At 36.5% G+C, this 21,326-nt stretch overlaps 1 protein-coding gene across 1 annotated transcript in view; it reads right to left on the bottom strand.

Moving 5' to 3' along the window:
• Positions 1-21,326, bottom strand: part of VPS26A (VPS26 retromer complex component A) — a 46,338-nt gene that overhangs the window by 16,951 nt on the left and 8,061 nt on the right.

The raw sequence follows: 21,326 nt of genomic DNA, 5'->3' as shown, positions 1-21,326 counted from the left end.
TCTGGGGTATTTAAAAAATTAAATCCTGAGTAGAATAAAGGAATTGAGAAAAAAGCAAGCGAGTGCAAAGGGTTAATACCTCAGAAAAAGAAGTAAATAAACTATGGTACATTATATGATGGAATATTATTAAAAGTTTAATAAAAAGAATGTCAAAGAATTTTTAATCATGTGGGAAAATGTGCATGATATGTTACGTGAAAGAAGCATGGTCAAATTGTATACAAGTATATGCCAATTATATTTTTTGAAACTATAAAACAGAAATACTCTTTTTTTTTGAGACAGAGTCTCACTTTGTTGCCATTGGCATCAGCCTAGCTTACAGCAACCTCAGACTCCTGGGCTCAAGCAATCCTCCTGCCTCAGCCTCCCGAGTAGCTGGGACTACAGGCATGCGTCACCATGCCTGGCTAATTTTTTCTATATACTTTTAGCTGTTCAAGTAATTTCTTTCTATGTTTAGTGGAGTTGGGGTCTCGCTCTTTCTCAGGCTGGTCTCGAACTCCTGAGCTCAAAAATCCACCTGCCTCGGCCTCCCAGAGTGCTAGGATTACAGGCATGAGTCACTGCGCCCAGCTGAAAAGAAATACTCTTAATAGCAGTTACTTCTGAATGCATGATTAGGAGTAATTTTGGTTTTTTTCTTTGTAGTTTTCAAGTTGTTTTCTTTTTTTTTCCACAATAGGCGAATAATACTATCAAAGTTAGAAAAGCATTTAAGAAATAAAGGTAGTACTTAGACAAGCTTCACATACATTAAATCTTTAGGTTTGAACCACTAATAATAAGTATAATCCTAGCTGCTTCATAAACCAGGCAGTAATTAGAGCTATTCTTTAATTTGTACCCATAGAGCAAATAGAAATATTACATTTTTTAAAATATTTGGCAGCAATTTTTGAGAATGTTTTTACTTCAACATGGCTGTCTGATATTTTTTAAATTTACAGTTCTTCAAAAAACATTATGAAACCACACCATAAGAGCAGAAATGCAAAGTTTTTCAGTTTTGTTACAGAACCGCCTGAAAATCTGAAATTTCCCTTTTTTCCCATTGTTAAAACACAGTTGCTTTTAAGCTTAATACAAGCTATTCTGCAATCTGAAGGATCCTAGATTTTGAAGGTATAATTGAGCATTTTGGTTTAAAAATTATTTTGCAAAGGAGTACAGAAAAGTAAATCAAACTATGATGGTAAACTGTGTCAAAGAATCTTAACACCAATTAAGTTACACTTTTGTAACTTTTTACGATGTAATTTCAAATTTTTAAAAAAGTTGCAAAAACAGCACAAGGAAATCCCACATTACCATTACCCAGATTCACCATGTTTACATTTTGCTCTGTCTGCTTTAACATCTTCTCTCTACATATACATGTGTATGCATTATATACCACCTTTTTTGTCCACACAAGAATAAGTTGGAGACATCATGTCCGATCACCCATAAACATTTTATGTAAATTTCCTAAGAAAATGGACATTCTTATAGTACAAATGGACATAATTATAGTACAACTATCAAAATTAAGAAAGTTAACATTCCATGATCTATATTCAAATTCCATCAATTGTCCCAATAATGTATTACAGTTTTTTTCCCTCCTCCCCAGAATCACATATTACATATAATTGTGATATCTCTTTAGTATCCTTTAATCAAAACATTTCTCAATCATTGCCTTTCTTGACCCTGATGGTTTGTAAGAATACAGATCAGGGTCGGACATGGTGGCTCTTGCCTGTAATTCTAGGACGAGGCAGGCGATCTTTGAGCTCAGGAGTTCCAGACCAACCTGAGTAACATAGCGAGACCCCATCTCTACCAAAAATAGAAAAATTAGCCAGGCATGGTGGTGTGTCCTATAGTCCCAACTACTTGGGAGTCTGAGGCAAGAGGATTGCGTGAGCCCAGCAGTTTGAGGTTGCAGTGAGCTATGACACCACTGTACTCTCTAGCCTGAGCAACAGAGTGAGACCCTGTCTCAAAAAATAAATAAATAAAAGAATACAGATCAGTTACTTTATAGAATGTCCCTTAATTTGGGTTTGTCTGATGTTTTATCACAGACTCAGCTTATGCATTTTTGGCAAGAACAACACAGAAGTGAAGTTGTATCCATCTCAGTGCATTCACCTTAAGAGGCACGTGATGCCAGTGTGTCCCAATACTGGTGACATTAACTTTGGTCAATTGGATAAGGTGATCTACCAGGTTTCTCCTATTTAAAGTTACTATTTTTCCCTTTGCTATTAACGAGTAACTTGTGTGCAGATACTTGAGACTATGTATACATGTTTAAGGGGCAATGAAAAATGAATGTAGGGAAACCAAATCTATATATAAAACATACTCATTGTTCTAACAAGTCTCAAAGCTCATGCCTCAGCATATAACATTCTATAGAAGTTTCAAACAATGCTATGTTCAGGATTTATTTAAGGAGTAGTATTCTACATTGTGTTTAAGACAAACATATAATATCAAATGTACTATAGACCATTTACTAAATGACTCATTTTACAGTGAGACACAAAATTATCTGTACATTATTGTTGCTGGATATTGTGGTTATCCAAGATTAGTTTCAAAGTGCTGCCAGAAGAGCATGGTCCATGTGCATGTTGATTAAAGATACAACAAAAATATTCCTTGCTTAAAGAATTAACTATAAAACTCATAATCTCAGACTAACCGTACACCTTTGTTCACTTTTGCAACAAAGAGTAGAAGCAGAGTTCACTATAGGTGGCTTGGCACTACAAATACTACCAGTTTAAGACATTTTACTTATTACAGATCCAATTTCTGAAGACAAATAAAATAAAAATGTCTTACAAGTGGAAGCAGAGAACAGTGAAAACTGACTTCTTAACTAATATCACTTTGAAATAATTACCAACTATCTTAATTATGAAATAATCTCTTTTACCTTGGAGGTTCTTTTATTCATTGTCTACTGTAACAATAGTCATTACATATTTAAAGAATGAATAATTGTCTCAGCAATACCTAAACAGGTTGACAAGGATTGTTTTCACATGAAAAAAACAATGTAGGAAGAAAAATAATTCCTTCTTAAAGCAGCTGCTGTCTGGAAACTGTATAAATTAAAGGAGAGCCATCCTTTCCTCAAAGTGAGTTTTTACTTTCTTTACTTGGCTTTTACTTACTTCTACTTACTTTACTTGGCTTGGATTGCAAGCCAAGATCAGAACTTAAAAAAAATTAAGCTGTGGATTAATAAGAATTTTAATATTAATACTTTTGGGATTTTTTTTCCTTTTTTAAAAATAATGTCTTGGGGCCGGGCGCTGTGGCTCACGCCTGTAATCCTAGCTCTTGGGAGGCCGAGGCGGGCGGATTGCTCAAGGTCAGGAGTTCAAAACCAGCCTGAGCAAGAGCGAGACCCCGTCTCTACTATAAATAGAAAGAAATTAATTGGCCAACTGATATATATATAAAAAAAAATCAGCCGGGCATGGTGGCGCATGCCTGTAGTCCCAGCTACCCGGGAGGCTGAGGCAGAAGGATCACTCGAGCCCAGGAGTTTGAGGTTGCTGTGAGCTAGGACGCCACGGCACTCACTCTAGCCTGGGCAACAAAGGGAGACTCTGTCTCAAAAAAAAAAATAAAAAAAAAAAAATAATGTCTTGGTTAAGGAATTATAATTTATGAAGCCCTCCCCACAAAAAATTCCCAGATAAATCACTAGTCAAAGTTTTCACAATTAAAAAAAACACTATACCTCAATACTTAATTAAACACAGTCAACAAGACTCTCCCAAAACTACTCAGAGGTACAGGGATATAAGCTCTATTTTTAAAAGGGAGAACCTAAATCAGATATAGTCTTAGAGCATAAAAAATTTAGGATACAGTCCAGTCGAACTAGATTTAAAGAAGATTGGTTACTTGACATGAACCCAAAAAGTAAATACTCTAAGTAAGGATAAAAAGAACCTGAGTAAGTCACTTTTAAGAATTTCCCTATTGATTTTGTGGTAATCTAAATATTTCCAGTAGTCTTAAGGAATAATACTTCAAAAACACTCCAAAAAACTTTTGCCAGACAGCAACTAGTTCTAACCTTTAAAAGTATATGCCACAGGCGTGCCAAGATAATTCAATGGGGAAGAAATATTCTTTTCAACAAAAAGTGCTAAAACAACTAGGTATCATCATGCTGGACTCCTATCTCTCACCACAGACAAATAATAACTAAAAAGGATAAAAATACCTAAGCTATAATTACAAAACTCTGAGAGAAAAAAGATATTAGTCCTCATGACCTTGGATTAGGCAATGATTTCTTAGATTATGATGCCAAAAGCATGAGCAACAAAAGAAAAAAATAGATAAATTGGACTTCATAAAAATTGAAAAGTTTGTGCTACAAAAGACACCATCAAGAAGATGAAACGAAGCAGGGCACAGTGGCTCATGCCTATAATCCTAGCACTTTGGGATGTGGAGGTGGGAAGATTGCTTGAGGTCAGGAGTTTGAGACCAGCCTGAGCAAGAGCAAGACTCTGTCTCTACAAAAATTAGCCAAGTGTCATGTGCACCTGTAGTTCCAACTACTTGGGAGGCTGAGGCAGGAGGATTACTTAAGCCCAGGAGTTTGACGCTGCAGTGAGCTATGATGACGTCACTGCACTCTATCCTGGGCAACAGAGTAAGACCCTCTCTGGAAAAAAAAAAAAAAAGTAAAAAGACAACTCACGAAATGGGCAATTATATATGCAAAACACCTATCTGATAAGAGACTTGTATCCGGAATACATTAAGAACTTCTGGACAAGCAAGGTGGCTCATGCCTGTAATCCCAGCACCTTATGAGACTGAGACAAGAGGATTACTTGAGGCCAGGAGTTAAAGACCAGCCTGGATAACACGTCAAGACTCCATAAAAAAGTGCAAAATCAGCCAGGCATGGTGGCGCATGTCTGTAGTCCCAGCTACTCTGGAGGATCACTTAAGCCCAGGAATTCAAGGTTACAGTGAGCTGTGATGGTGCCACTGTTCTCCAACCTGGGCAAGAGTGAGACCCTGTCTCAAAAAAAACAAAAAACCACTAACAACTCAACTGTAAAATAATCAAACTTTGAACAGACTTTTCTCCAAAAAAGATACACAAGTGGTAACAAACACAAGAAAAGATGCTCAGTATTATCAGCCATTAGGGAACTGCACATCAAAATCATTAGATACCACTTCACACCTACTAAGATAGCTATAATAAGTATTGCCATGAACATGGAGAAATTGGGACCCTCATACATTGTTGGAGGGAACATAAAATGGTACAGCTGCTTTGGAAAAAGTGTGGCAGTTCCTCCAGAAGTTAAAACATGGAGTTAAGATATGATCCAGCAATTCTACTCCCAAGTATATACCAAAGGGACGTAAAAACATATGTTTACACAAAAATTTGCACATGAATGTTCACAGCAGCATCATTTATAATAGGCAAAAAGTAGAACACCAAATGACCTCAACTGATGAATGGATAAACAAAATGTGGTATTATACTTGTACCACATGGATATGATACAAAGGAATAAATATTATTAGGTCAAAAAAAAAAAAAGAATGATGTTCTGATACATGCTATAATGAGTGAACCCTGAAAACATGCTAAATAAGTCAGGCACAAAAGGACAAATATTATATGAAATATCTAAAATAGGCAAATTCATAGAAACAAAAAGTAGAGGTTAGCAGGGGCTGGAAAAAGGGGCAATACAGAGTTATATACAGGGCATGGTGGCTCATGTCTGTACACTCAGCTACTTGAGAGGCTGAGGTAGGAAGATTGCTTGAGCCCATGGGTTCCCAGCTGCAGTAAGCTATGATCATGCCACTACACTCCAGCCTGGGCAACAAAGTGAGGCTCTGTTTCTTTAAAAATAAATAAATAAATAAATAAAACAAATGCTTATTGTTTGGTGGATACAAAATTTCTGTTTGGGGTAATGAAAAAATTTTGGAAATATATGTTTTGCAAAATACTGTGAATGTAATTAATGCCACTGAAGTATATACTTTAAAATGGTTAAAATGGCAAATTTTATGCTATAAATACACATTTTACCACAATTTTTTTATAAAAAAGGATGAAGTTGGCCGGCGCGGTGGCTCACGCCTATAAGCCTAGCTCTCTGGGAGGCCGAGGCGGGCAGATTGCTCGAGGTCAGGAGTCCGAAACCAGTCTGAGCAAGAGCGAGACCCCGTCTCTACTATAAATAGAAAGAAATTAATTGGCCAACTACTATATACAAAAAATTAGCCGGGCATGGTGGCAAATGCCTGTAGTCCCAGCTACTTGGGAGGCTGAGGCAGGAGGATTGCTTGAGCCAGGAGTTGGAGGTTGCTGTGAGCTAGGCTGACGCCACGGCACTCACTCTAGCCTGGGCAACAAAGCGAGACTCTGTCTCAAAAAAAAAAAAAAAAAAAAAAAAGGATGAAGTATTAATACATACAATATGATTAACCTTGAAAACATTAAGATAGATGAAAGGAGTCAGACCCAAAAAGGCCACATAGTGTATGATTCCATTTATATGAAGCATCCAGAATAAGCAAATTCATAGAGAAAGAAAGTAGATTTATGGGGCCGGGCGCAGTGGCTCACGCCTGTAATCCTAGCACTCTGGGAGGCCGAGGCAGGTGGATCGTTTGAGCTCAGCAGTTCGAGACCAGCCTGAGAAAGAGTGAGACCTTGTTTCTACTAAAAAATAGAACGAAATTACTTGGACAGCTAAAAATATATAGAAAAAAAATAGCTGGGCATGGTGGCGCATGCCTGTAGTCCCAGCTACTTGGGAGGCTGAGGCAGAAGGATGGCTTGAACCCAGGAGTTTGAGGTTGCTGTGAGCTAGGCTGATGCCATGGCACTCTAGCCCAGGCAACAAAGTGAGACTTTGTCTCAAAAAAAAAAAAAAAAAAAAAAAAAAGGAAAGAAAGAAAGTAGATTTATAGATTAGTGGTTCCCAGGGAGTGACTGCTAAAAGTATGGGATATTTCTGGGGGGTGATGAAAATGTTCTGGAATTACATAGTGATGATGGCTTCCGCAACTCTACAAATGTAGTAAAAATTACTGAACTACACATTTTAATAGGCTAAATTTTATGGTATGTGAATTATAACTCAATAAGGGTACTTTTTAAAAAAGAAAAAAAAAAAAAGTATAAGCCACAAATAGGCTACAGAACAGAGCAGAGAGGCCAGAATAGACCCAAACGACCTCTGATTTATGACAAAGGTGACATTACAATACAGCGGGAGAAGGATGTTTTTTTCAATAAATGTCCTGGGTGAATTAGCTATGCATATGGGAGAAAAATCTTCACTTCTATGTCACACCAATGACAGAATCAATTCCAAGCAAACCAAGAATCTATATGTGAAGTATAAAATTAAAAAATGTATAAGAGGCCGGGCGCGGTGGCTCACGCCTGTAATCGTAGCTCTCTGGGAGGCCGAGGTGGGTGGATTGCTCAAGGTCGGGAGTTCGAAACCAGCCTGAGCAAGAGCGAGACTCCGTCTCTACTATAAATAGAAAGAAACTAATTGGCCAACTAATATATATAGAAAAAATTAGCCGGGCATGGTGGCACATGCCTGTAGTCCCAGCTACTTGGGAGGCTGAGACAGAAGGATTGCTTGAGCCCAGGAGTTTGAGGTTGCTGTGAGCTAGGCTGACGCCACGGCACTCACTCTAGCCTAGGCAACAAAGCGAAACTCTGTCTCAAAAAAAAAAAAAAAAAATGTATAAGAGAAAGAAAACAGGAGAATATCTTCATGCTCATGGGGTATACAATGATTTCTTAAACTGGATATGAAAAGCATAAACAAAAAGGAAACAATAAACATTTATAGTACATTAAAATGAAGAACTTCTGTTCATCAAAAGACAGTGAAAAGTCAAGCCAGAAAGTGGAAGATATTTACAATACATATATAGACAAAGGACTCCATATCCAAATACATAAAAGACTCTTATCGAGAGCATACAAAGTATCTTCATCAGTAAGAAAAAAAGAGTAAACTAAGTAGACAAATGAGCAAAATTTGGAAACAACCAAGATGTTCTTCTGTAGGTAAATGGATAAACAAACTTGATACATCTATACAATGGAATTTAATATTATTTATCACTAAAAATAAATGAGTTATTAAGTCACAAAAAGATATGGAGGAACCTTAAATGAATAAAAGTGCTATAAACATTATGTGTAGATTTTTGTATGGACATAAGTTTTTAACTCAATATGGTGAATACCAAGAAGCACAATTACTAGAATGTACAGTAAGAGTTTTGCAAGAAACTGTCAAACTGTCTTTTAAAATGGCTATACTATTTTGCATTCTCACCCCCAGTGAATGAGACTTAATGTTGCTCCACAAGCTCACCAGCATTTGGTGTTGTCGGTGTTTTGGATTTTTACCATTCTAATAGGTGTTATCTCACTTTTGTTTGAATTTTCAATTCCCTAATAATATAATGTTGAGCATCTTTTCATATGTTTATTTGCCATCTCTATATCTTTGGTGAAGTGTCTGTTCAGATATTTTTGCCCACTTTTTAACTGAGTTGTTTCCTATTATTGCATTTTAAGAACTCTTTGTATGTATTTTGGACACAAGTCCTTTATCAGATGTATTTTATAAAGATTTTCTCCCAGTCTGTAGCTTGTCTTTTCATTCTCTTAATGTTATATTTCTCAGAGCATAAGTTTTAAATTTTCACGAAGTCCAACTTATCTATTTTTTCTTCCATGGCTTGTGCCTTTGGTTTATTTCTAAAAATTCATTGCCAAACCCAGGGTTACCTAGATTTTCTTCTGTTATCTTCTAGAAGTTTCACAGTTTTGCACTTTACATTTAATTAGGTATATGATCCATTTTAAAAGAATTTTTGTAAAACGTAAGATCTGTGTCTAGATTCATATTTTTGCATGTAGATGTCCTGTTGTTTCAGCACTGTCTGCTGGAAAGACTATTTTCCACTAAATTATCTTTGCTCTTTTGTCAAAGAACAGTTGATTATATTTGTGTAGGTCGATTTCTGCCCTCTCTATTCTGTTCCATTGATCTATTTGTCTCTTCTTCTACCAATATCAGACTGTCGTGAGTTATAACTTTATAGTAAGTCTTAATGTTCAGTAGTGTCAAGTTCTCCAATTTTGTTCTTCTTCAATATTGTGTTGGCTATTCTGAATCTTTTGCCTTTTCATATAAATATCAGAATCAGTTTGTCGACACCCACAAAATAACTTGTTGAAATTTTTATTGGGATTGAGTTGAATCTACAGAGCAGGTTGGGAAGTACAGACATCTTAACAATATTGTGTTCTCCTATCCACAAACATGAACTATCACTCCACTTATTTAGACCTTCTTTGATTACTTTCATCAGAGTTTTACAATTTTCCCAAATATTATACATATTTTACTCAATTTATACCTAAGTATTTCATTTTTTTAGTGCTAATGTAATAGTAATCCAATCATTTTAACAGCAGAGCAGTAGAATGCTTCCAGGAACCTAGAACTGGCTTAGAGGATTTTTGTTTTTGTTTTGCTATGTTGCCCAGGCTGGTCTTGAACTCATGGCCTCAAGCAATCCTCCCACTTCAGCCTCCCTAAGTGTTGGGAATATAGGCATAAGCCTCTGCATCCAACCTGGCTTACAGTAATAGTCATCAGCTCCATTTTCTCTGAATTAATATGGCCACAGGCTCTTCCCATGATACCTAGACACATGGGAATCCCCAAACCCTCAATTCACTATCTAAAAGAAAATAATAAGAGTGATTAAGACTCAAAATCCAGGCCGGGCACGGCGGCTCACGCCTGCAATCCTAGCACTCTGGGAGGCCTAGGCGGGTGGATCACTTGAGGTCAGGAGTTCAAAACCAGCCAAGCCAAGAGAGAGACCCTGTCTCTACTAAAAATGGAAACAAATTAATTGGCCAACTAAAAATATATAGAAAAAATTAGCTGGGCGTGGTGGCGCATGCCTGTAGTCCCAGCTACTCGGGAGGCTGAGGCAGTAGGATCACTTAAGCCCAGGAGTTTGAGGTTGCTGTGAGCTAGGCTGACGCCACGGCACTCTAGCTTGGGCAATAGAGTGAGACTCTGTCTCAAAAAAAAAAAAAAAAAGACTCAAAATCCATGTTTCTTGAGCAATAATGAAAGGAAATGGCATGTTTAACTTAGAGAAGACTTAGGATAAATAAGACAGTGGTCTGGAAAATGTTTAAAGAGAACTCCTACACAGAAAAGGGATTAGATTTATTATGTATACCTCGAAAAAGCAGAATGGATAGTTTTACCAGGACAGTAGAATCCCCACACCCTGAAAAGTATGCATAAATACGCTCACACATCACGAATATTGTAAAAGGAATTTACTCTGGCTTTGGACAGGATGTCAGACCTCCAAGACTCAAGATGATATCTAATATATGACGGATTTTCATGCAGAGAATCCTACCAATGCAAAGGTACATTTGGAAACTAATGATCCAGGTCAACTTCCTTGATTTACAGGTGAGATCCAGGAAGCTAAATGACTGTCCAGGGTACCTACCAAGACAGTGGTAAAGTCAAGGCTAGTTCTTCCAACTTTAGCCCAGTCACCTTTTTAATCTACTAAGACATTTCAGAAACCCTAGACTGGAGTGGCAAGGTATGTTCTTAGTGACACATGCTGGGTCATAGATAACCAATGCTTTTTCTTCTCTTTCTTTTTTTTTTATTTTTTTTTATTTATGTTTTTTTTTTTGAGACAGAGTCTCAGCTTTGTTGCCCAGGCTAGAGTGAGTGCCATGGCGTCAGCCTCGCTCACAGCAACCTCAAACTCCTGGGCTCAAGCAATTCTTCTGCCTCAGCCTCTCCAGTAGCTGGGACTACAGGCATGCGCCACCATGCCCGGCTAATTTTTTCTATATATATTAGTTGGCCAATTAATTTCTTTCTATTTATAGTAGAGACAGGGTCTTGCTCTTGCTCAGGCTGGTTTTGAACTCCTGACCTCGAGCAATCCGCCCGCCTCGGCCTCCCAGAGAGCTAGGATTACAGGCATGAGCCACCGCGCCCGGCCTCTTCTCTTTCTTTTAAGCTTTCTTTTCAAGTGCTCAAAAATCATCCATTTAATAACCTCTTTTAGAGGCATGCGAGGAATCAATATTAAGTTCACCTGAAACAAAATCTTTTGAAAATAGAGGCTTTTTGTATATTCTAGAACCATTCCCATTTTCCACAATTACGAAAGGTGATTCTCACAGAGATTCTATGATCAGTTCTACAAAATTCTTTCAGTACTGTAACATAACATTCATCTTGTCTAGTCACCAGAATGTTTGAAAACTAATTAACTTATTTTTAATCTCCTTAATCATAATGAGGCTCTCATTCTCTTTTAATGTTCTACCTTTCCCAATTTAAATATTTTTGGGGATGAGGAAAAAAGCTTTCTTTTACATTTATTATATTAAATGATGTGCTAAATGAGCATATTCTTTCTTTATTTATCTTCTCATTCTAAATATAATGTTTAAAATGTTTTTCTTAGCTTTAAAAGCTTCAAGCTGATTATCAAGTCTTTTTGTTATCCTTTTTATTTTTCTCATATGGCAGAGAGAAAGGAAGAGAGAGAAAAAGGGTGGGGGGAGAGCTCAAGTTAGTCTTTTTAAGGTTATTCTTACAAATACCACTTTTTTTCATATTCCTTAGTTATCCTCATTTTATTGAGCACAAGATTACCTTCAAAACAATTAATCCTTGTTCACAGATAGCAACTAAAAATAAAAGGGCATTTTTTAAGCATAAAAAAAGGGTAGACAGCCACCCTTATTCAGAGATAATCACTAACTTATTAATATATATCCATGTAGATTTTCTCTTTTGTTTTTTTTAACTTAAGTTTATTTGTATAATCCACATAGAATTTCTATGCACTTAAAAAATTTTCCGGTTTTAATTTCCAACACAGTAAATATCAATTATATAACCCACATAAACAAAAGCTGTTGTAATCCTTAATAAGCTTTAAGAGTACAAATGGGGTGAGCCCTTTACCCTGTTTGTTGGAGTTTGGGTTTTCAGGCTTTTTCTGGGCTAAAGAGTTCTTTCCAGGCTACCTTGTAGCAATTTGAGAGTCTAGCAGCACTTTCCACTGGGACCCAAAGATCCAGGAGGAGCTTACAGCTGTGACTAGATCACCTAGATCACCGATGGAACCATCACAAAAGCTTAACCCACCCTTGATCTTGGAGTCTTCATAAATGCTCACTGAAGAAAATTCCCAGGACAATTCAGAGGCCTCTCATCCCATCTAAACCAAAACATTAATAAAGAAATTGACTCTCTACCCTGGTACCAAATTCCCTTCCCCTCAACCAGAAGGTTTACCAAACAGCAGGACAGAAGAGAAAAGAATCTTCCAAGAGATCAGAGATGGCCTGACCTACAGGAGGAGAGGAATAAGGACACTGTCATCTGTGTGGAAAGGATAATAAAACTAAGATACCTCTTACTCAACAGATTTTTCTCAGCTTGAAAGAGAACTAATAGACACGGGGCTTAAAGGAGTTCAGAATGAATCAAGAAATGAACCATTCAAATGTGGCTGCAGTTGCTGCATTTATCATAGATGGGATGGATGCTTCTGAGAATGTTAGAATAGGGAATGACACAGAACCAATTAAGCAACAAACCTTATTCTTGTACTTTTCTTTCTTGCTGGTAATTTTTTGCAGCAGGTTGAGAAAGCTACTTTACGCTAGGATAGACTGTCTACCAGTAGTCTAAAAAGCTATGATGAGTTGTGATGTCTTCTTCTTGTATCTTTTCCTTCCTATCTTGATACCAGTAATTTATAAGGGATCTGTGTAGTTTGAACATATTTGAATGGCTTCAATATACTTTAGTTCCACTTTTTGATTTAACCCAAAGAAGCACCAATGGGTCTCAAGTACTCCCATGGGTTTTTAGAAGCCCAAAGTCACTGAGATGAAACCCAATATAAAGAATCTGAAGCAGGCTGGGTACAGGGGCTCAAGCCTATAAACCTAGCACTTTGGGAGGCTGAAGCAAGGGGATCACTTGAGGCCAGGAGTTTGAACTGAGCCTGGGCAACATAGTGAGAACGGTCTCTACAAAAAATAAACAACAACAACAAAAATTAGCCAGGTGTAGTGGCACGCAACTATAGTCCTAGCTACTTGGGAGGCTGAGGTGAGATGACTCCTTGAGACCAGGAGTTTTAGGTTACAGTGAGGTATTATCGCACCACTGCACTCCAGCCTAAGTGACAGAGCAAGACCCTGTTTCCATTAACAAAAGAAAATTTGGCTGGGTGCAGTGGCTCACACCTGTAATCCTAGCACTCTGAGTGGCCGAGGCAGGACTGCTTGAATTCAGGAGTTTGCGACCAGCCTGAGCAAGAGCAAGACCTCTCTACTAAAAAAAATAGAAAAATTAACTGGCGGTCGTGGCACGTGCCTGTAGTCCCAGCTACTCAGGAGGTTGAGGCAAAAGGATGGTTTGAGCCCAGGAGTCTGAGGTTGTTGCATCATCGTAATGATGCCACTGCATTCCACCCAGGGCGACAGAGTAAGACTCTGTCTCAGAAAGGAAAAGGGAAAAGAAAAAGGAAAGAAAATTTGAACCAAAGTAACTTGTGGGGAAAGAATGTAGAGAACATTGGGTAGTTTGCTAGAGCATAATAATTAATTAGATTTTCTCATTTTCAAAAATCTGAATTGCAGGCCGGGCGCAGTGGCTCACGCTTGTAATCCTAGCACTCTGGGAGGCCGAGGCGGGCGGACTGCTCAAGGTCAAGAGTTCAAAACCAGCCTGAGCGAGACCCCGTCTCTATTATAAAAATAGAAAGAAATTAATTGGCCAACTAATATATATATATATATAAAATTAGCCGGGCATGGTGGCTCGTGCCTGTAGTCCCAGCAACTCGGGAGGCTGAGGCAGAAGGATTGCTTGAGCCCAGGAGTTTGAGGTTGCTGTGAGCTAGGCTAATGCCATGGCACTCACTCTAGCCTAGGCAAGAAAGCGAGACTCTGTCTCAAAAAAAAAAAAATCTGAATTGCAATAAGAGGAAATTGCAATGTGCTATTTTAATTTTTAGTAGCAAATGAATGTATGTATAGAGAAATTATAAAAATGATGTCTGAGTACTTTTAGAAAAAGAGTATATATGGGTCATGATGCTAAAAATCTTAAAAATTAATATATAAGTTGAGTGTTTCTTACCTGAAATGCTTGTGATCAGAAGTGTTTTGGATTTTGGAATATTTGCATTATACTTACTGGATCAGTATCACTAATCTGAAAATCTGAAATCCAAAATGCTCCAATGGACATATTTCCTTTGAGCATGACTTTTGAGCATCATGTTGGTGCTCAAAAAGTTTTGGATTTTGAAGCATTTTATATTTTTGGATTAGAAATACTCAACCTGGGCCGGGCTTGGTGGCTCACGCCTATAATCCTAGCACTCGGGGAGGCCAAGACAGAAGATCACTCAAGGTCAGGTTTGCGACCAGCCTGAGCAAGAGGGAGACCCCATCTGTACTAAAAATAGAAAGAAATTAATTGGACAGCTAAAAATATATAGAAAAAATTAGCTGGGCATAGTGGCACATGCCTGTAGTCCCAGCAACTCAGGAGGCTGAGGCAGTAGGATTGCTTGAGCCCAGGAGTTTGAGGTTGCTGTGAGCTAGGCTGACGCCATGGCACTGCAGCATGGGCAACAGAGCGAGACTCTGTCTCAAAAAAAAAAGAAATATTCAACCTGTATTAATGTATTTGCTCTCTTTACCTACATATAACATGAAAGAAACATAGAGACCATGTAAAAGATAAGTAGTCCCACATTTCTACAAAGATGTTCATCTTATTTACTCCAACTTGTTTTTACTATTAGTTTCCTATTACACTAATTCAAAGTACTAATTTTAGGATATGTAAAACTAAATCACAATGAAATCTTCTATGCATTTTTTACAAAAAATGAAGACATAGTATGTTGTTCTGTAACGCATTTTACACGACATTAACTGTACAATCTTGAACAAGTTACTCAACCTCTGAGCTACCATTTCCTTATCTATAAAACAAAAATATTAACAGTACCCACAACTCAAAGAGTTGTTGAAAAGAATAAAAATGAGTGATTGTGAAGAATTTAGAGGAATATCCAAGTCATGGCAAGTATTCGATAAATATTATACCAAACCTCTTTTCATGTCAATAAATACAGATCTATATCATCACATTAATGACTATAAGCATTTAATGGTTATTTATCATAATTTAGAGTTTTTTATGTTTGAATATTTAAGTGGCTTTCAATTTTTTAATATTATAAACAGTACAAATAAATTATTATCAGAAGAATTCTGGGGTCAAATTAATACTAATCATTATTAGCACTGCTCAAATATTTCCAGCTCTATACATTCTGAGTGCATAGTATGATTGTGCTCCCTTTCCCCCTTGTAGTTGGGTGATGTATGAGACTGACTCTAAAGATAATGAATTTTATCAAAAGTAATCTTTGTTACTTCTAGGATGGGGGATTTCATTGCTTGTAAGAGACCCTGTAGAAATTTCTCTCCCTCTACCATGATGACTGTAATGTTCCAGGGGTGGCTGCTCCACAAGTAGACATGGCAAAGAGCAGGGCCCTCACCTGACTCAAGGGACATGTTGCCTGGGCAAGAAAGAAGCCGCTGTTGTTTTTAAGTCACTAAGTTTTGGGGTTGTCTGTTAACACAGTATAATCCAGCCTATTCTGTCTACTATAAATGATATTCATTTTTTAAGTTTTTGATACATATCACTAAACTGGTTTGTTCCTACTCATTGTATTTTGGGATTGTGGGGATACCTTGTTTGTTTGTGTGATTTTGTGTGTGTGTGTGGGGGGGTGTAAATACGGTCCTTAGATTTTTTTGTTGTCTAGACAACAAAATACAGTGAGTAGGAACGAACCATTATGACTGCAAAACCTCCATGATACCAGTGGCTGCATGATACCAGGAAGACTCAAAAGTAAGCAATGGAGTGGCTCATGGACCTAAGAACCCCAAAATTGCTATCATATATTCACTAGAAAGCACAGTGGGTCAAACAGAATTAGAGCTAAAACTGGAAGGGGTTTTGCACAATCCATTAATAAGTGAACTCTCAAAACTAACCAGCCAGATCTACCATCTAGGACAGCTGGTTAGAAAAACTATTCTAAATCAAACCCTCAAAAGTTTAGGAAAGCTAATTTCACATAAAAATATCAAAGTCAAATCCCATACAATGTTATTTTAAGAAAAGAGTGAAGGAACATATTAACAACTCTATAGACAAGACAGATCGAAACTATAACTTATTTCAAAACAGGCTACAAGATATAAGAAAATGATATAATACATAAAAAAAAATTTAGGATGAGAAAAATCAGAAAAGAATTAGAAGCAAAAACAAAAAATCATTTTAAGCGTGGCTGTGGTGGATCACACCTATAATCCTAGCACTTTGGAAAGCCGAGAAGGGAAGACTACTTGAGGTCAGGAGTTTTAGACCAGCCTGAGCAACACAGCCAGACCCCGCCTCTACAAAAAATAGAAAAAATAAGCTGGATGTTGTGGCGTAAGCCTGTAGTTCCAGCTTCTCGGAGGCTGAGGTAGGAGGATGGCTTGAGCCCAGGACTTTGAGATTGCAGTGAGCTATGATGAGGCCACTGCAATCTGGCCCCGCCAACAGAGTGAAACTTTGTCTTAAAAAGAAAGAAAGGAATAAATTTTACAAAATTTTTTTACAAAGGAAGGGTGAACTAGAAGGAATACAAGAACAAAAAAACACAACATCTTAAAAATAGAAGGTGAAAAGAAATTTTGAAATTTAAAGAGATAAAAAGGACTCAAGAAAAAGGGACTAATACTGAAGATAGTCAAATAAGATAAAAAATAATGATAATAAATGAAGAAGAAAACCAAAGCAAAGGAATGGAACAAATTCTAATAGCTATTAACTCAAGAAAACTTTCCTTAAAAGAAAAAATTAAGCTATTTAAGGAAAATACATACCAGGGATCTGAGACTATCACCCCAGAAGAATAACATCAAGACATATTCTAGTAAAATCACTGGACCTTAAAGCAAAAGAAAAAGAAATCCTTTGGGTATCAAGGCAAAAGAGTATGCCATGTTATAAGGAAAATTAAATTGGGCTTTGTCAAGAATACTCTATGCCAGAAGACAATGGAGTAATAGATTTAAAATACTTAGGAAAATGTAATCCAAGCTTATTATATTCAGTAAAACTAACCTTCAAATATAAAGGATACAAAAAAGCCATTATCAACATGCAAAAACTTAGGGACTATTGTCCTCATGAGCATTTCCTGAGAAATCTCATCTATTCTATTAACTAGAGAATGAGTTCAGATAACAAAACAACTAAAGAGACGAAGACATAAGGACTGGTGGTGAGCATTATATGAACAGTTATTTATGAAAGAAAACTAAATGAGGACTAAAAGGGCTCTGGCAATGTACTTATGGTGTACTTACGAAAGGGGGGTAAAATAGAGACAGCAGATGCAAAATAGTTTTTAACTAATTTTATAATTATATTGGTATTGGTAATACTAGTATTGTTATTCTGAGACTATTGTATGTATATATATGTGGAATAAAGCAAATGAGTAAATTATGGGATATGCTAATTGTATCTTCCCCTATGCCTCTGAAAGCCAGGATTCTTGGTGCAGAAGAGAGGAGATACATATGTAATATAAAAGAGGTTAAGTAAAAAACCCTATAGTTCTGAAACTACATAGGAAATCACAAAATGAACTCCTGAGGTATTTTATCTCAGGATAAAATCTATCCACTGAAAAGCCTAGAAACAATGACCAATCCAGTAGCAATGAACATTCCTAACATGCAAATTATGGTTAAAAGATCTGGCCAACTTCAGGTCTGAAATAAGAAATGTATTAAGACCCTAGAATATATTGTCATACCAGTTAGCAAGGAAACCACCAAAAACTCCTATGGTCCTTGGCAATTGCTTAAAAAGTTAAACGTAAGTTTAACTAAGACCCAGCAATCCTACTTCTAGGTATATATACCCAGGAGAAATGAAAATATAAGTCCACACAAAAACTGGTAAACAAATGTTAAAACAGCCCAAAGGTGGAAACATCTCAAATGCCCATCAACTGGTGAGTAAACAAAATGTGGTATACTATCAATTGGTGAGTAAACAAAATGGAATACTATTCAGCAATTTAAAAAATGAAATACTGACAACAAATGCTACAACATGGAAGAACCTCAAAAACATTATATTAAGTGAAAGAAACCAGATAGGAAAGACCACACATTGTATCATTCCATTTATATAAAATGTCCAGAATAGGTAAATTCTTATAGAAACATGAAGTAGATTAGTGGTTGCCAGGGGCTAGGAGGAAGGAATGGAGAGTGACTATAATGGTATAAGATTTTTTTGTTTTGTTTTTTGGGATTATTTTGAGTAATGGAAACATTCTGGAATTAGATAATAGCGATGGTTGCACAACTCTGTAAACTGACTCTAAATTTTAAATATACTTAAAATGGGTGAATTTTATGGTGTCTGTATATATCTCAAAAAAGCTTAAAAAGAAAAAAATATAGCCAGGTACAGTGGTTCACACCTGTAATCCTAGCACTTTGGGAGGCCAAGGTAGGAAGACTGCTTGAGGCCAAGAATTTAAGACCAGCCTAAGCAACATAGCAAGACCTCATATTTCTACAAAAAAATAGAAAAATTAGCCAGGTGCGGTGGCACGCACCTATAGTCCCAGCTACTCAGGAAGTTGAGGTGGGAGGATCCCTTGAGTCCAGGAGTTTGAGGTTGCAGACACCACTGCACTCCAGCCCAGGCAAAAGAGCAAGAACCTGTCTTCAAAAAAAATCACCAAAAAAAAAGAAAACATAAGAAAGTTTACTGCTATAAAAGTCAGCATAGTGGTTACTTTTGAGGGGAGGGTGCTGTGACTGGGACAGGACATATGGGGTAGCTGTCAAAATACTATTTCTTTACTTGGTGATTACAAAGAAATGTATCTTATAATAATTTATTTTTGGTTTGTGGGGTTTTGTACACGGGTTTTATTTTATAATAAAAAGGTTAAAAATGAAAAATATCTCAGGCCAATAAACGGATTCAAAATACAGTAACTTTTGAACAGAAAAAAATTACCTGTAAGAGAATTTATCATCTTTAAAAAATAATCTGTACTTATTAATTAGGTCTACATATGATTTCTAGCAATTACAAATTATAATTTCAACATCAGCTATTTTTTAAAAAACATACTGAAGTAGCTTATTTTTATCTTAAACATTCCCCTCTTCCTTTATTCCATAAACATTAGCCTTGAAGATTCAACTGGCCCAGATGCTATTAAGATTATTTTGAACTAAACAGAGAATATTCTCCACTAGCCTAAAAAGAGTAAAACAATAAACTATAAAATCAGTAAATAAATGAAATAAATATCTAGTGAAAACCTATTATACAATTAACACTATATTTTAAGGATACTACAGAACACTCTGATCCCCTGATCTTAAAGAGCTTACAACTTAGTAAAAGAGATACTTATTCTATCTACAAATGAAATATCTAAGATATTTACTAGCTGGTTCAATCTCTCCCTAGAAAGATTAGACTAGTATTCCTACCCAAACCATTAAAAAGTTTTCTTTTCCATAGGCCAAACACTTCTTCTTTTACTCTTCTTTCATTTGACATGCATGTTCCATCCTTTTTTTATTTTTTTTTTTGAGACAGAGTCTCACTCTGTCACTCCAGCTAGAGTGCAGTGGCGACATCATAACTCACTGCAACCTCAAACTCCTGGGCTCAAGTGATCCTCCTGCCTCAGTCTTCCCAGTAGCTGGAACTATAGGCATGCACCACCATGCCTGGCTAATTTTTCTATTTTTCTGTAGAGACCAGGTCTTGCTTTTGCTCAGGCTGGTCTCAAACTCTTGAGTTCAAGCGATCCTTCCCGCCTCGGCCTTCCATAGTGCTAGGATTACAGGCATGAGCCACAGCAGCACCCAGCCTTGTTCCATCCTTTTGATAATTTTGTCTGCTCTACTTTAGGTCTCTCTCTTCCTCTCCATCTTTTTAAAGGAGGAAAGTACCAGGAAAGTAAACTTGAAAACCAAAAAAATTCACTTTCAGATACAACACTAAGACCTCAATTGGTAATTTGGCAAAGGACCAGAATAGACAATGCAGTAAAAAAGTAACCTCAAATAGCTAAAAAACCTAAGTCTGACCTATTAAGTAACCCAAAAAAATGCAAAATAAAATAGTAAGATCATTTTTGCCTATCAAACTAGCAAGGATTAAAAAGTGATCATACTCAGTGCTGCTCTGGGTAAAACAAGATACTACAGGTGAGAAGTTACTTGATACAAATAAATATTCCAGATTAATGTGTTTAAGACCCTTCAAATATTCATGCCTTTTGGTGTAGCAACTCACTTCCAGGAATCTATTCTAAGGAAACAATCTTATCCTACAGAAGTCTAGAGAAAAATGTATACATATAATGTCCATATTACCAAAAATATGATATACTAAAAGCCATCTGAAAAACAGAAACTACTTAAATATCCAACAATAGGGAAAAGGTATGCTTAATATACTACATATACATAATCATTAATTAATGTAGACAGATTAGGAGGAAACATACTGAATATCTTTTTTTTTTATTTTGAAGAGGAAATGAAGTCAGAACATACTGAATATTAACAGTGAATTATTTCCATATGATAAGACTATACATATTTTACTTCCCAAATTGTCTACTACATTTATATATTACTTTAACAAGGGAGAAAAATCATAATATTTTATATTTTTTTTTTATTTTTTTATTTTTTTTTAATTTCAAACATGGATTGTAAATATTTTATATTTTAAAAATTACTTCAAATGTTTTGTGGCTATGCTTTTGTCTTTGATATTATCATTCCCCAGTATCACAGACTATTGAGTATTGATCACAGCCTCTAAAATATAAGGATAATCTCCTTCATCACTGGGTAAGGAAAAGGGGAAAAAAGCAAAACCTTATGGAAGGCATCATAAATGTATCTGTCCATGCATAGATACATTCCAAAGGTACTTAGGTCCTCTACAGACTAACAAGAAATGAGATCAACAGATAGAAGAAATCAACTTTGGGTGGATCACAGTCCCATTCTAGAGAAACTT

The sequence above is a fragment of the Microcebus murinus genome, chromosome 14, assembly GCF_040939455.1.
Source record: "Microcebus murinus isolate Inina chromosome 14, M.murinus_Inina_mat1.0, whole genome shotgun sequence".
In the NCBI taxonomy this organism is placed as follows: Eukaryota; Metazoa; Chordata; class Mammalia; order Primates; family Cheirogaleidae; genus Microcebus; species Microcebus murinus.
This window is presented reverse-complemented; position numbering and strand designations above follow the sequence as displayed.